This window comes from Equus caballus, chromosome 2 (assembly GCF_041296265.1).
Source record: "Equus caballus isolate H_3958 breed thoroughbred chromosome 2, TB-T2T, whole genome shotgun sequence".
NCBI classification, from domain to species: domain Eukaryota; kingdom Metazoa; phylum Chordata; class Mammalia; order Perissodactyla; family Equidae; genus Equus; species Equus caballus.
The window spans coordinates 53,814,369-53,830,454 of record NC_091685.1 but is presented as its reverse complement, the minus strand read 5'-3'; positions in this window follow the sequence as shown (position 1 = coordinate 53,830,454).

The following is a 16,086-nucleotide window of genomic DNA, read 5'->3' as shown; positions in this document are numbered from 1 at the left end:
TCCTCTTTCTTGATCTTGGCCTGAGTGGAGGGTAAATGTGCAAAACAGAGACGTTCTAAGGCCACAGCCCCTGCTTCTATTTAAAGAAGTGCTGCTCTTCATGAGGCGTCAGGAATTATAGATACACTAAGAGCCATTGGCACTCTCTGCTGTGTCTGCGCTACCCAGGCGAGAGTCAAGGTCCTAAGAGAGGGAGATCTGACACGGGTTACTTCCACAGGCAAGCTGGGCTCATCTGAAAGGGTGGGGCTGTGGGAGCCCTATGACTGAGGCTTTGCATTTATAAGCACTCCAGCTTGCATCAGAACCATCTGGAGGGCGTGGCAAACAGATTGCTGGGCCCCACCCCAAAACTTCAGGTCTGGGGTGGGACCTGATGAATTGCATTTCTAAGGGGCTCCCAGGGAGCGGAATCTGCCCTTAACTAGATCTTCAAATGATCCATGTCCACATTAAAGGGGGAGAGTTTCCGCTAAGAACACAAAGTCTGGACCCACGTTGCCTGGGTTCACACCCTATCTCTACACTTATGGGTTTTGTTATCTTTGGTGAATTACTTAACCTGTCTATGCATCAGTTTCCATGTCTGTACAATGGTGTTGGTGAAGATGGCCCTTGCCTCGTAAAGGAATAGATGTGTTCACATATGTAAAGCTCTTACAACAGTGCCCAGCATGTGACAAGCACTCATTAAACGTAGTTGTTAATATTTATCTGAGTGTCTGGAGCTTTAATACTTTGAAGTAGACCTTGTGTAAGGACGTGAATATCCATCAGGTATTCAAATCCATGTCTGTCAGGTATACGTCTAAGATCGTTGCGAACTCACACATTTGTGAATTTAATTTTAGCAGACTTGGACAACTTTTCAGCCTACGGACCAAACTGGTCTGGCAAATTTCTATTGTTCCGTGTGGTGATTTAAAAAAATAGTTGCCAAGTTTTGAATATGGGGAGATTTTATGTCTCCTAATATCTGGATTTTCAGCTTCCTTAGAAACATTAAAAGATCTGGCCACTCTGGCTCTTCATTCCCACCGAGCAGTGACCAGCCGGGGGTGGGCAGCAGCCTCCGTCATTAGACGGATGGGATGGGCATTTTCTCCCATTCACCTCTGTGTCTATCACTGCCTGTTGTCTTACAAGCAGCCCACTTTCCTCATTTGCATGATGTGTCTAGCGCCTATAGACATTTGAGTTAGCAGTGCCTGCACTTTATTATATGAGTTTCACTGACAGTGATATAAAGTGGCCATTCCTGAGTCTGCAGCAGAAACCCACAGAGCTGCAAGGCAGTGCTCGAGGCCTCTGAACACAACCCATGGAGGTTCTCATCTCAGTAAAACTGGGAATACACACCTCACAGGTGAATCTCGGCTGGATTCAAGAAAGCCAAATCTAAATGTGTCAGTGGGAGGTGATTTCTAACGGTACTGATTTCTACTCTTTATCTACTGTTCCCACAGGACTAATACTGAGCAATGGGCAAGGGGACATGTTTATAATTGCAGCCCTCTAAGTCTGGGGTCAGCACACGTTTTCTGGAAAGCACAGATAGTAAAGATTTTTAGGCTTTAGGGGCTAAGAGGCCTCCTGCTCTAAACCTTTGTAGCATGAAGGCAGTGACAGAGTATACGTAAAGGAAGGCACGTGGCTGCATTCACACGCTCTACGAAACAGGCAGCACGTCAGACCTGGCCTGTGGATCTCAGTTTGTTCATCCGCTCTAAGTCGATAAGAAGGCCCTGTTTGCAGAGTCCTTTCTAGTCTATGAAAATGCTTTCTAAATCACTGTGGTCATTTCAGTGCACATACCTCTTGGTATTTTTTCTTTTTCGTTATCTCACTTTATTTCTCAAGCATTTTCCTATGTTTTTAAAACATCTTAATGATTTTCATGGTTTATGGCTACAGATTATATCATATTGATGTAAGATTTGTGCCACGTGCTTCCCTATAAAGACAATGTATATCCATGGGTCATATGTATGCGGACCAGATATATATATGTGGGTTTTTCTCCTGCCTCAAACATTGGCACAGCTGTTTTGATAAAAGGAAAGGTATTTAAATGAACAGAAGGACAGAATTTTAAAAAACAATTTTTTTTAAGACTTTATTTTTTTTCCTTTTTCTCCCCAAAGCCCTACAGTACATAGTTGTATATTCTTCGTTGTGGGTCCTTCTAGTTGTGGCATGTGGGACACTGCCTCAGCATGGTTTGATGAGCAGTGCCATGTCCGTGCCCAGGATTCGAGCCAACGAAACACTGGGCTGCCTGCAGCGGAGTGCGTGAACTTAACCACTCGGCCACGGTTCCAGCCCCTAAAAAACAATTTTGATTGCATTGAAAGTCTAAGATGCGTAATAAAGGAGCCATCGGACTTCCTAGTTGATATGGCTCAATAGAGCAGAATGAACATGAGGTTTGCAGCTGGTCATGTAAAAGTCTGCACCCTGGCTTTGTCACTTACAAGTCGTGTGATCTCAGCCAGTTGTTCAACCTGAGTCTCCATGTCTTCATCTGAAAATGCTTTTCCTGCAAGGTCATTCTTGGTATTAGAGGCAGTGTATAGAAAACACTTGGCTCAGTGCATGGTATCCAGAAGGTGTCTATAAATGAGATCTCTGAGTATTATCATAGGTCACTCAGTGTTATATCATGACCCAATTTAATAGTCCATCTTCCCTTTAGAACTATGACACAGTCACATGTAAGAAGAGCGCCCTAGAACTATTTTGTCTGTTTTTGTTTTTTTAAAACACGTCTTGTTTCACATAGTGCTTCATGGTTTATAAAACACTCTCAGTACCTCTTTAATTGATCTTCGTATAATCCTAGCCTTAGCCAATTGACAGAATATAATCTAGCACAGGCCGCAAGTCAAGTGCAGCATTCCCATTTTTGTGGGTAAACCAAAGGCCAGATTATCTTAGTGACCTGCTTAGAGTTGTGTGGCCAGCTAGGAGCTTATCTGTAGGATACGACTTATCTTGATTTTGTGGACCCCCCTTTCCCCTTCCATTAGTAGTAAAGTTGCTAATGGGTAAGATTCTAATTTTATTTTTTTACTTAATTCCATCCTATCCATTCCAGACTGTGGGGTTCATGTTGCTCTTTTATAGATTTGCAGAGAATAAAAGTGACACTCCTAAGCCACCTCTGATATAAGAAACTACGTGTAGTGTTGCTTTTTAACAAAAAGGTCAAATTTTTCCAACAGGAAAGTACTACCCTATCACCTGGTGTTCAGATCGACCCCACTTGTGGGTGTGGTTGGTCACCAGGTTTCTCTGATTGTCTCACTACCTGTTACTATTTCATTCTCACCCCGAGTTCCACATCTAATATCCAAAATGCTCCCCAGGACTCAAAGTGGTCTTTGGTCACCTGGCGATGTGCCATTGGGTCTTCAACTGTTAGCTAGCAAAGAGAGGGTGGTGAAGTCAACTCTTTAGCAAGAGTTTAAGGCTAGGATTGACTACTACTGCCTCTGTAGTATGGATGGATGTCACATGCAGGATGGGCAATCACAGGGAATCAAGTTTCCTAAGTAATGAAAGGCTTAGAAACAACAGTTTTTGTTGATAAACTTCCTTATCTCTCCTTACGTTTACAGCCAGGACCAATTCTTTGATTTCAAAAGCAGCTATATTAGAGCTTCATCAGAAAGCGTGCTTTTAGCCACACGTAACAAAGAGCTTTGATTCTTTCAGGTTACACAATAAGAACAGTTCGTTACTGCACATAAGGAGAAGTTGGAAGGTAGGGTGGCACCAAGGTTGGATAATTCAGCAGCTCAATGATGTCACGGGTGATCTGGTTATTCTTGGCTTTCTCCTCTCCTGTTGTGATAGGTCAGTTTTCTGTACAAGCTAGCTTTTCTTCATGGTCGTGAAGTAGATTCAGTAATATTAGGCATCACACCCAGAATCAACACCATCCAAAAGAACAAGAACGTGAAAAACAAGATATGACACCACATTTCTGGTGCCATTTTTTTTTTTTTTGTCAGAGAGGAAACCTTTCTTGGAAGCCACCCAGCTGATTTCTGCTCAAGTCTGTTCTCCAGAATTGGGTCACATAGCTCCCCTGCATGAATCACTGGCAAGAGAAATGGGATCATCATAATTGTTTTGGATTAATCAGATGTGTCCTCTAAGGCAGATGGGGAAATGGACACTGGTGCTCAAGCCATTAAAGAAGGAGCCACAAGAACCTGCTGCCAAGGGCAAAGGGGGGAGTAGATGTCGTTATGGGTCACTTCAATGATAAATGACAAACCTTTTTATGTGCATACATCTGTGGGCTAAGCATTTAGAAAATATCCTGCGACACATGATAGAATCCTTACTCCTAAGTCATTGTCTTCCCTCCTCGTTCAAAGGGCCCCTGTTTATAAATTTCTACTGCCTGAGTCCCAACTATAGACCTTTGGAATATGAAAAAATACCCTTTTTAATTTCAGAAGTAAAATCTGTTTTACCTTTTCAAAAGTGAAAGTCAAACTCTGAGCTGGAGAATATTTGCATGCAGCCATGCCGTCAGGGAACTATAGAGAGGTCCATTCTTAAGAGGTAGTGTGGCTTTCATTGGCCGGTAATTGAAACACTACCTACTGAGTGCTTACTGTTCAGTCTAACAGCCCAGCTTAATATTTCCTCTTCCAAGAAGACTTCCTTAGTTCACCCAGTCTGAGGTCCTGTTTCCAGTTCTCTGTGAACATTGTCTTCTCTGTAGTCTAGTTATTTAGGTCCATGTTTACCTCCTCCTTGCTGACTAGTCTGTGAGCTCCTCTGGATCTGGGCCTCAATCTCATTCTGTTTCTGCAAACTGTGGTGCAGAGCTGGACATAGGAAGTATGCAGCAATATTTCTATATGTTGATAAATGAATGAATACGTGACTGAACCAGCAGAGGAGTTAGCTGAGAACAACTTAATAACACTACTGCCAATCACGCCACTACTAATTGTTAACACCCATGAAGCACGTTACCAATATGCTGGGCACTTAAGAGTCGCAACCTTGTGAACTGGGCATTCCTTTATTACATGATGAAGAAACTGAGGCTTAGGAGAGGTTTGATACTCGCTCGAGTTGACACATCTGGTAACACGAGGGGCTGGGCCTAAACTCAGTTATGCCTGACTCCACGGTCTTAAGCACTTTGCACATCTAAGGATGTGGTTGGATTATGTTCCATCACACGGGAAAGAAACGACCTGGATAACAGAGTCTTCTTAATTTTGGTCTAAATGGACTAAATAGGGTAAAAGAGTGAGTGGGTGTGAACTTGGGGTTCTGTTTTTAAACCCCCTTAAAAATTGTGATAATTGAATAGAAAACTCTGATGCCTTGAATGGATGTGTTTGGTTATCAAGGAGAGAAGCTTCTCGATCTGCTTGTTGAGTGCAGCGTGGAGGCCTGGTCCCTGGGATAGCCCAGGGATGAGGTGGCCTTGGCAGCAACAACAGTTTGTTAAGAAGTTCAGGCTACCCGGCGTCTCCACTTGGGTTTCCTCTCTAGGCTTTGGGAAGATGTTCATGGCACTGGATCGTTGTTAACATGTGTTGATTCCATCTCTCAGCAAAGCCTAACTGGTCCAGGCCCTTTTTACAATCCAGGCACAAAACCGTCTGAAGTCGGGATTAGACACAGAAGCCCTGAGCTGTGGGCAGGAGGCACAGTAGCAGACTGTGTAAGAACATGGGCTTTGGCGTCAGAGGATCTCAGCTTTGAGCCCTGGGACTCCACAAATGTTATGCATTAGTTGTCATTTCATTATTATTCTGATCTTGACATGGTTACTAATTCCGAGAACTTGATCAAGTCATTCTTGGCCTTACAGATTTAGTTTCCTCAGCTGGAACTTGGGCATGACAATACTCAGTTCCCAGAATTGTCATGAAGGAAAAATGAGATAAGGGAGGTGATGTTGTAGCTCAGGGAGACCAGGGGCAGGCCTGGCTTTGTGGGCATGTGGCCTGTGCAGTTGCACAGGGCCCTGTGCTTAGGAGAGCTCCATGCTTGGTTTAATGATCTACTGTCGCCATCTTGAAATTCTTAATAATTTCTGAACAGGGGTCCTCACGTTTTCATTTTGCACTGGGCCCCACGAAGTCTGTAGCTGCTCTGCCTGGAGATCCCCTGGACATGTTACAGCACCAGTCCCAGGAGGAAAAAGATGCTCCCCAGAAGGAGCTGGCCAGGGAGGGGCTCTTCCTGGTTGGGAGAGCACCGTTTCCACATCTGGTGTCAAAAGGATTGAGTGATCATCTGGCCCATTTTTTGGGGAACCAGGATGTGCTCTTCCTTACCCCTGGACCTTTGCACACCCTTTCCTCTTGCCAGTAACACTTTTCCCCTGCATGCCTGTCAAGACTGAACTCTTAGTCCTCCACATCTTTTGCTCTTTATGAGAAAAGACCTTTCAAACTTGCGAGCAAGTGGCATGATAGTATAGCCCTGGGGACGTTTAGGCTTCCTTTAATGCAAAATCAATTTGTATCTCATCTTTGAGGAGTGAGTAGACATAGTGGGGAGGAATTGGACCCGGCACCAGCCAGCCTGGGTTCACATCCCAGCTCTGCCCCTTCCTAGCTCCATGACTTTGGGGGAGTTTCATAAACACTCAATCCTTCAGTCTCCTCATCTGTAAGAAGGAAATAATACTAAAATTACCTACATTCATAGGTCAGCTAGGAGGAGCAGATGAACCCATGCAGACACAGCAGCTGGAGCCATGCCTTTGCAGAGTGGGTACTCTTGTCCATAAGCTAGAATTATGATGCTTTTCCACGCTCTGTGACCTGATTAACTGAAAGACCTTTAGAATTAGTAAGAACCAGTTTGCAACTGCCCCTGGGAACTTGCTAGCTGTGCAAACCCAGGCACAAGCTGTTATATCTTGATCTTACCCCTTCAATCATAGGAATTCTGGGAGTAAGACCTGCGATCAGCTGCAAGAGGTAGGATGTAAGGGAAGGAGCATAGGTTCGGGTCTTAGAAGCCAGCACTTACATTTCATCTCTTCTCTTTACCAGCTGTGTGAAATTCCAAGTTATGAAAACTCCCAGAACCTTATTTTTCTCTTTTAAAATGGGGGTAGCAGTATCATTTAGAGAGGTGCTTCTCCACAAAAGAACACGAGTTCCACAAGGAGAGGGGTTTACTTGCTTTGTTCTTTGCTGCATCCCTCGGACAGTGCCTAGCACTCAGGAAATGCAAAATAAATATTTGAAGAAAGGGATTGTTGAGAGAATTAAATAGCATGATTTATGTAAAGTACCTAGCATGGAGACAGGCCCCTACATAGCAGACACTCAGGAAAGCAATGGCTGTGGATATTTTCAAGTCAGGTGGGTGGGAACACTGTGGGTCTAGCCAAGGGCTCCATTTGGAGCAGGACTGCCTGTCCCTGCTCCTGCCCAGGCGTGCTGCTGGGATTGAGAAGAGGGATCTGCCAAAGCAAGGATGAGCAGAGTTGCTGAAGTGAAAACCAGGTGCATGGACCTCTCCAGCAGAACAAGGGGAATGAGATGGCTGTAGGTCACGTGGCAGTTTCCACTTACGCAGCAGCAGGAAGAATGCCCCCCGACTCCCTCAGGCAGAGATGAGGCTCTCATCTCACTCTTTTCTATCAGAGTAAGCTTAGAATCATGGTAGAGCTTAGCTTACCTGAGGAAGGTGTTTGTATTCCAGCCAGGGAGGGGCTGGGGAAGGCTGGCACCCACTGCAACACGCTGCACAAAAGCAAGCTCTGATTATCACTCCATTTGTTTTGACTAGGCAAGTGTTAGATCCTAATCAAGCAGAGAGGAGCAAATTGGTTCCAAATTTAAAAAATGAAAGAGAAGAATGATCATTTAGAAAGCGTGTCAACAAGGGGCGCTGGCCTGATTCACCGGCAGCATGGCCCAGCGGAGAGTAAGGTGTGGTTTGAGTTCTTATTTCGACTCTAAGCCAGAATATCCTCATAATACATTAGGAGAAAGTGGCTCTAGCTCAGGTGTTCTCTTTACACTCACTGGAGAGTGTGTATGAGGTGAGACCCCCTCATCAAGACCTTGAAGAGAGGCTGTGAAGTTGAGTGGAATGAACACAGGCTGTGGAATTGGGCTGGTCTCGATTTGATGCATGCTCCACTGCTTGCAGGCTGGACAATCTCAGCCTCTCTGAGCCTCAGTTCCCTAAGCAAAAGTAATAAGAACGCCAGTATGCAGTGAGAATTAAGTGGACATTACATATAGTCTTGCTTAATAAATGTTCCCTGGGTCCATACCCCCGCAATCCAGAATCCCAGGTTCCACAAACAGATTTCAGCTCTGGCTGATTCTAGGAAAGCCAATGAGAGCTGCAATAAATGATTGAGAGAGTCTCACCCCTGATCGCCTCTTCTCTAGGACCTTCCTGGAGTCTCTGGTGTCTGACTGAATTCCACAGGTTCTTGGGAGGAGGGTAGGGTGAGGGAGGTACGGCGGGAGGCAGGCCCATGGATATCTTGATATCAGGGGCAAGACTCTGCTGGGTTCTAAGTGCAGATGCCCAACCACCGAGGCAGCACTTAAGGGTAATATATGCCAGGATGTCTGAATGACATCTTCAGCATCCTCAGCCAGGCCTCATCACTGCTCCATATATTCATCATCTGCAGAGTTATTAACACACATTTATTGAAGCCCGCTTTGTAACAGGCCTGTCCTGGCCCAAGAACACAAGAGGTGTAAGTCATGGATCCTGCCCTTATTCTTGGGACCACATGGAATAAGTCAGATAATATCCCCAAGTTACCTTGCTCCCCATCCTGCATGGCTTCCAGCCTGCTCTCTGTGCCAGACCCTTGTCCACAGGACATAAACTAGTTCATCCATTCCTGTTCTAATGTGTAATCTCCCAAACTGGAGATGCTTCATGAAGTATGGAATAGGAGGTCTGGACGCATAGAGTACAGGGTTTCAGATTCCAGATGCCTGGTGTCTCCATTTCAAGAACAAATAAAAGACAAAATAGAATTAGCCTCATCGTCTGCCCAGATCTCTTTTGCCATCTCTATGCAAGGCATTGCTATGATTCTGCCATGAAAAATATTTAACATAGTCAAAATACCATCTGCAGAAATTAGCAGGGGGGGAATATTGGGTTTAAGTAGGAACAAGTCATGGGTGCGTGCATTTTGAGAGGTAGAAAAACCAAGAGCATAAATGTAAGATGGAAAGAGTTGTCGGAGGGAACACAGAGGGGACAGTTATGAGGTTGGTCTCTGGCTCGCTCTTCTCCCCTCACTGATATAATGCACGTCTTTGGCTTTCTACGTGGACTGGCAAGTTAATATCTCCAACTCAGATACATCCTCAGTGTTCCATATTTGTATATCCAATTGCCTCTTAACACTTTCTCTTAGGTGTTTCAAAATACTCCAAACTGAAGCCATGCTCTTCATGACTCCCTTCCTCGAGTCTGCTTCTCTTTCTGATTTCCCTCTATCGGTGAAGTCACCATGATCCATTCACTTGCACAAAGCGCAAACTTAGGAATCATTTGTGACATCTCTTTCTCCCTCCATCCCCCATATCCAATTCATCACCAGCCTGTTGACTTTAATTCCTGAAAGTCACTTGAGTCGATCTACTTCTCTTCCACCTCCTGCCAATATGCTAGTCCAAACTGCCATTTCTTTCCTCAAAACTCCCCACAGTCTTCCATCTGGTCTTCTTGCATGCAGTTTCTTCCTCACCCTGCACCCAGAGGGATTCTACCCAGATGCATCTCTGATCACATCATCCTGCCATTGACTCTGTCCTCATAGGGACATACTAAAACTCTTCAGTGGCGGCTCCTTGCTCATATGACAAAGATAGGCTCTAGAGCTGGAGACAAAGTGAGCTCCCCCGAGCTGAGCACGGAAGTGGGAGTGGAGGAAGGGTCCTTTATCAAGGCCAGATACGAAGCTGTTACACAAGGGGAAGTGGATGCTGGTCATGGAGAGACAGCAGACATCCACCCCAAGGGCAGTCTCTCAAGGGAGAGTTTTCTCAAGGAAGAACTTTGCAAGGGATTAACAGGATTTCAAGACCCTGTACAGGTGGGCTGAGATAATGGTTTCAGCAAGAGACTAAGAGACCTTATAGGCTTAGGGAAAAGCTGACTGAGTGGAATCAGGGCACGTATATCAAGTTTAGGGCAGCGTTAGTAAGACCACACTAGTGGTGAGGCCAAGGCACCTAATATGCATCTGACTGCTGAAGACTTCCAGTTCATGGAGCTATACAGGAGCAGGCTGGGGCTGACAGGACTCTGGCATGACTTGGTCATACTGAACCTCCGTTGGCTTCTCCCTGCTCAGAAACCATCTGTTCTATAATGTCTTCTAGAATTGAACTGGGATTTGATGTTGTACTGCCCGATCTCTAATTCCTGGGAGTCGGCCTTGAATCTTTGTTCTTGCCTGAAAATGAGCTCAATTGCTCATCGCCAGTCTCCTGGTGTCTCTCTCACCTACCTACCCTGAAGATTTCTTCTTTCCTTCTTGAAGTTGAACTTATATTTCATAATAGGTGCCTCTGTTTAATCCACCGTTTGAAGTGCTGGAGGAGCAAGGAAGGCCAGACAGAGTTTCTTCCCTTTCAGCCCATCTTCGGTGTCTCTCTAGAGACATTGAAAAAAAAAAAAAAGCCAGCTCTCTGTTTAAAAGCCTCCAATTTTCTGCAGACTAAAGTTCAACCACCCTAATGTGGCACATGGAATTCTTTGTAACACAGCCTGCATCTTGTGGGGTTTCTTGGTTACAGGCACAGTAACTATCTCTGAATGGTGCAAGCCTTAGAAAGCTCATGGAATGGAAGGCATAGCTGATCAAAGAAGCCTAAGAAAGGACTGGAACCAGGAGACCTCCAATAATCCAGAGAATAGGACTTAAGCGACAGTCTCTTCAAGACCCTGTGGCTGGTACAAACCAGCTCCAAGACATTTCCCTCAGCCCCTCTGTTCATGATTTAAATTCCTAAGAACCACCTCCCACCACCATTGTGTGGCTTCTTAGAGGAAATACCAACCAAGGTGTCCCACATCCCTTGGGTAAGCAGCAGTGACCTAAGCTCAGCCAGCTTGACTGAGGAGGGCAGCGCCATTCTTAAGCCCATGCAGAAAACATCCCTGCACTGAGTCATCCACCCTAGAAGTCTCCACTCTAGTCCTTCTCCCATCACGTCTTCCCAGGGGATAAGGAGGCCACAGGCCAAGGGCACTTGCCCACCTCAACCTGCACCCTCCCTTCTGGACCATTCTTTTGGTCACAGAGACCCTGGACTTCCCTGCCCAAGTTGGCTCTTCCCTGGATCTGTCCTCCCGAGGGCACATGGCACATTAAAGCCAGAGGGGATGTAAAGACTGCTGTCCACCCATTTTCACTGTGCAGATTATGATGTACTCACACACGTACAAAAAGCCACTACAGTGATGGGCAGACCTGGGAGTAGGAAGAGAAGTGGGGAACAGGCTGAGGGTAGGGATCCGGGAGCCATAAGCCAGGAGCCAGCTCTCCCCATGCTGCTATATTCTGGCAAGAAAATCTGAGAAGTCAGAGGATTCCAAATTTGAACTTGGCCTTCCGAGTCATTATGAAGATAGGAAGATAGTACATATTTTAAATGACACTTTAATAGATTGCTTTATAACTTTCAAATCCCTGGGCATGTGGTATATGGCCCTTCATTTGTACTCTTCCTCTGGGTCCTGCAAGGGTATAGGCAGGTCGGTCAAAGAGCATCAGGATGCTGCTACCCGAGGAAGAGGCCAGTGATGTCCACGTGCTGTTGAGATTCCGTGTTCCCACCCCTGTATGTAGTGACCCAGTGCCCCGTGACTCAGCTGCCCAGGCCCTGAGCAGACCCTGCAAATGCCAGAGGCTCCCAACTGTCTCCCTGCCTCCACGTTAGCCCCCTGGAGTCTTCTCAGTCAAGCATTCAGAGGTATCTTTGAAACATATAATGAATCAAGCCACTTCCCATTTTAAAAGCCTACGGTGACTGCTCCCCACCCCCACCTACCCCGCCCAGAGGAAAAGTCAAAATCCTTTCCACATTTCACAAAGCTTTGCACGACACCTCCCAGCCTCCATCCACCATCTCTCTGTCCTCTTGCTGACCCACTCCAGCCATGCTGTCCTTCTGGTGGTCGCTGGGACACGTCAAGCTCAGCCCTGCATGGGGTCCTCTGCACCTGCTGTCCTTGTGGCTGGAACATTCTTCCCTTGGTTGTCCCCATGGCTAGCTCTTTCAGCTCCTTCAGCTCTCTGTTTATGCTACTTCCTAGCACAATCTTCTCTGGTGACCCCAACTAAAGTAGGGGACCCCGTTCCCACCGCAGCATCTCCCACCTCCTTTCCCTGCATTATTCTCCGCACAGCACTCCCCGTCACGCTATGCGTCTTGATTGTTTCTTGCATATTATCTATGTAGACAAACTAGAAGAGAAGCAACGTGCGGGCAGGGACTTTTGTCTGTCTGTTCCCTGCTGTCTCTCCAGCACCTGAAACACTCCTGAGCTCAGAGGTGACACTCCACAAATGTTTGTTGAGTGAATAATGGGATGAATGAATGAAAGCATACATGCCATGCCCCTGAGCCCCTGCATATGGTCCCCTCTCTTTCTGGGATGCCACCATCATCTTCTCCTTCAAGGCCTAGCTCAGCATTACCCTATCTCTGCGGCACCTCCTCCTCTCCATCCCACCCCAGCAGCATTGTTTTTGGTAGCCCCATCATACTTTACACATACTTCTGTAATAATGCTCACTGCATTCAATTATTGTCTGGTGGTTTTTTTCTTTTAAAAGATGTACATAAGCAGTACATGAATACATTCACTTTATTAAATATTCAAACAATATAGTAAGTGAAAGATCTCCTCTAGGCTACTCTCAAAATCTACCTTTCCTTTCCAGAAGGAATCTTGTCTGGGAATTTACATACACATACATGGATAAAAAAGTAAAATTTTGTTTTGAGTGTGCATGTGTGTGCTTTATTATACCTATGTTCTGGCATTTTCTATGATTTGCATCTTTGACACAGAGTACTTTGTGTGATTGTCCGTTTTGTACCGGTATGCATTTAAATCACTTTAAAAAATACTTTAGCATTGAATTAGATAGAATGGAGGCAAGAAGATTTAGTTGGCCATTCCCCATCTTATGGGTATTTAGATGGTTCACATTGCTGCAGCCATGCCACAGTGAAAGTTCCTACACAGGTCTGTTAGAGCATATGTGTTTCTCCAGACTACATACCTAGAAGGGAAATAGAGGATTTGAAAAGTGTGCAGATTTTAACCTGCCAATTCACCCTTTAAAAAGCCTGTAAAAATTATGCTTCTGTGAAGGTGGGATATTTTTAGTATTTGCCTATTTGCTGGGAGAAAATGTCTCATTCGAGTTTTGTTTTTCATTTCCCTGATTATTGCTGAAGTTTACATGTTTGTCTATATTTATTAGAATTTAGTTTCTCTTTTGTGACTCGTTTTTCCATCTTCTTGGCCCGTTTTTCTTTTCTCTTGCTGTCACTATCTTAGGTACCTGTTTGTTTTACTTGACTGTGAGCTCCTTCAGGTGGTCATCACATCTTATTTATCAAGGTTTCCCCTTCCAGAGCACACAGACAGTGCTTAATGAATGTATATCCAATTGCATTATTGAAGCCATAGGCATTACCCTCTATCGTGGTTATCATCATTATCATCCTCCTCATCACTGCCAGTACCATTTATTTAGTCTCACAGGATGCTAAGCCCTGTCTCGGGAGGTGTGCATATATTGTCTCTCATCTTCCTAATACCTCGCCCAACAAAGTGACTATTGGTAGCTCTGTTTTACAGATAAAGCAGTTGAGACTCATGCAAGTTACACGGGCTGCCCAAGGACACTCAGCCGGATTATGAAGGGAGGGATTACGGAGCAGAGTCTTTTCAGCCTGGTTCCAAAGTATGTGCAGTCTCCCTTAGAGCAATTGGCCTCTTTCTGGCCACGCATTAGAATCACCTGAACAGGCTTTTAAATGATAGCTATATCCAGTCCTACCCCAGGCCAATTGATTCAGAAACTCTGGGACTAGGTCTGGGGGAGTGGTGTTATAAAAATCCCTACATGATTTTGATGTGCAGAAATGGTTGAAAACCTTTGGTCTACATTGGGAGTGAACCAGCTTTTTTTGTAAAGTGCCAGATAGTAAATATTTTAGACTTTGCCTGCCATACAGTCTCTGTGGCAACTATCCACCTTTGCTGTTGTAGGGTCAAAACAGCCAAAGACAAAAATGAACGAACATGACTGTGTTCCAATTAAAACCCATTTACAAAAACAAATGGCAGCCAAATTCGGTCCATGGGCTGTAGTTTGTGGACCCCTAGTCTATATCATAATGCTTCGAAGATCTTGGAATTTCGGATTGTCCCAGTCAAACCACGACATCTGGTCACATTAATTACCTTGCTAAGTCTCAAGGACAGTGGCATGAGAATCCTTGCCCCACCTCAAGAGATTCTGCTTCAGTAGGTTGGGGCCTGGGCATCTGCATTTCAACAAGGGATGCAGCTGATTCTGATGTAAGCAGACTTCGTGGGTCCTTACTGCAAGAATCACTGGGCTACCGAAGCATAATGTTCTTGGCAAGTAGCGAAAGCTTGGCTGGAGAAGCAGAACTGGTTCTTATCCAAAAATTCTTTAAGCTCACAGATAGACATTTTGTGCGTCCCTGCCTGCCTTATGTTCCAGCATCCTGCCTCCAAGGTTCTGGAACCTTTGATGCCCCAGCATCACATCTTCCCAGTCTGCACGTTGGCAGAGAAGGAAGCCGTCCTGCCGCTTCAACTCTGAAATTAGTAGAAGACCAAAGTCCTTGTATATTTCAAAATATTGAAGAAGAAAGTGACTGTTTAACCACCTACGTGATAAAACTGATACTGGCATTTATCAGTCTGTGTGTGTGTGTGTGTGTGTGTGTGTGTGTGTTTTAATAGTTCAGTAGTTAGAAAATGGAGCCTCCATTTTCCCCTCATCCGCTTTGAAGCTATGTAGTGGGTGAATGCCATCATTTCTGTTTCCGACCTCTTTAGCATCCATTATTTCTCTGTTGGCCACATCTAATAGTCTGGATCCTTTTAGTTGTTGATGGCGCAGCGATTACTGGGGCTGCTGCTTTAGGATGACATCCAAATGCCTCTGAACAGTTGAATTTACTTACTGCTTCCCTCCTGAAAGCTTTTCAGCATGATCCAGCTGGGGTGGTTTCATCGGGAAAACCATTATTTGTGGCTCTCTTGTTTTGAGGAGTAGAAATAAATTTCCCAAAAGATGAAAGTGGATGCTGTTCATTGTGGATCTGCAATCTTACTTTTTCTTCTCTCTCCTTCTTACATTTCATTTGCACAGTTTTTCTCAGGAATGACTTCTTTCTGGGGAAATGGAATGTTCTAACTTGCATGATTGAGTCAAATCAATGTTTAGAGTGGTTTGGACTTTTAAGCCTTTTGCTGGATTTTGGCAGTATCATTTTATACTGTAAAACCCCTTTTTCCCAGGTAACCTATAATATTCATATTGAACATTATACACAGCTTTCTAACACCCCCTCATTTCACTTAGCTATCAGCTAAGCAAATAGTGCTCAAGAGTTAAAAATATGCCATTCTTCCTCTACAGCACGTGCACTTTTATGTGAAAGGGGAACCGCTCTATGTTCCTAATCTCTATATACATATCTATCTGTGCATGTAGTAGCTTTCAACACTGTAATTAGACACAGAAACCACACCGTGCCAACACAGTGCACACATGCAGGTTTATAGATCAGCTGTGACAAATATATAATATGTTAAAACACCTTTTCACTAGCTGGGACAAATTCTAGAGTATACAAGGAGAGTTTCAAATGAAAATTAGGTAGAAGAATCTGAACTATTTCATGCAGGAGGACTGCACAGATGAAAATATCTAGGACGCCTCTCTGGAAGAGTGTATTTGAGAGGCAGTGTGCAATACTGGAAGGCTGATAGCTCAAGGAGTCCAATCCTCCTGGATTTAAATCCCAGCCA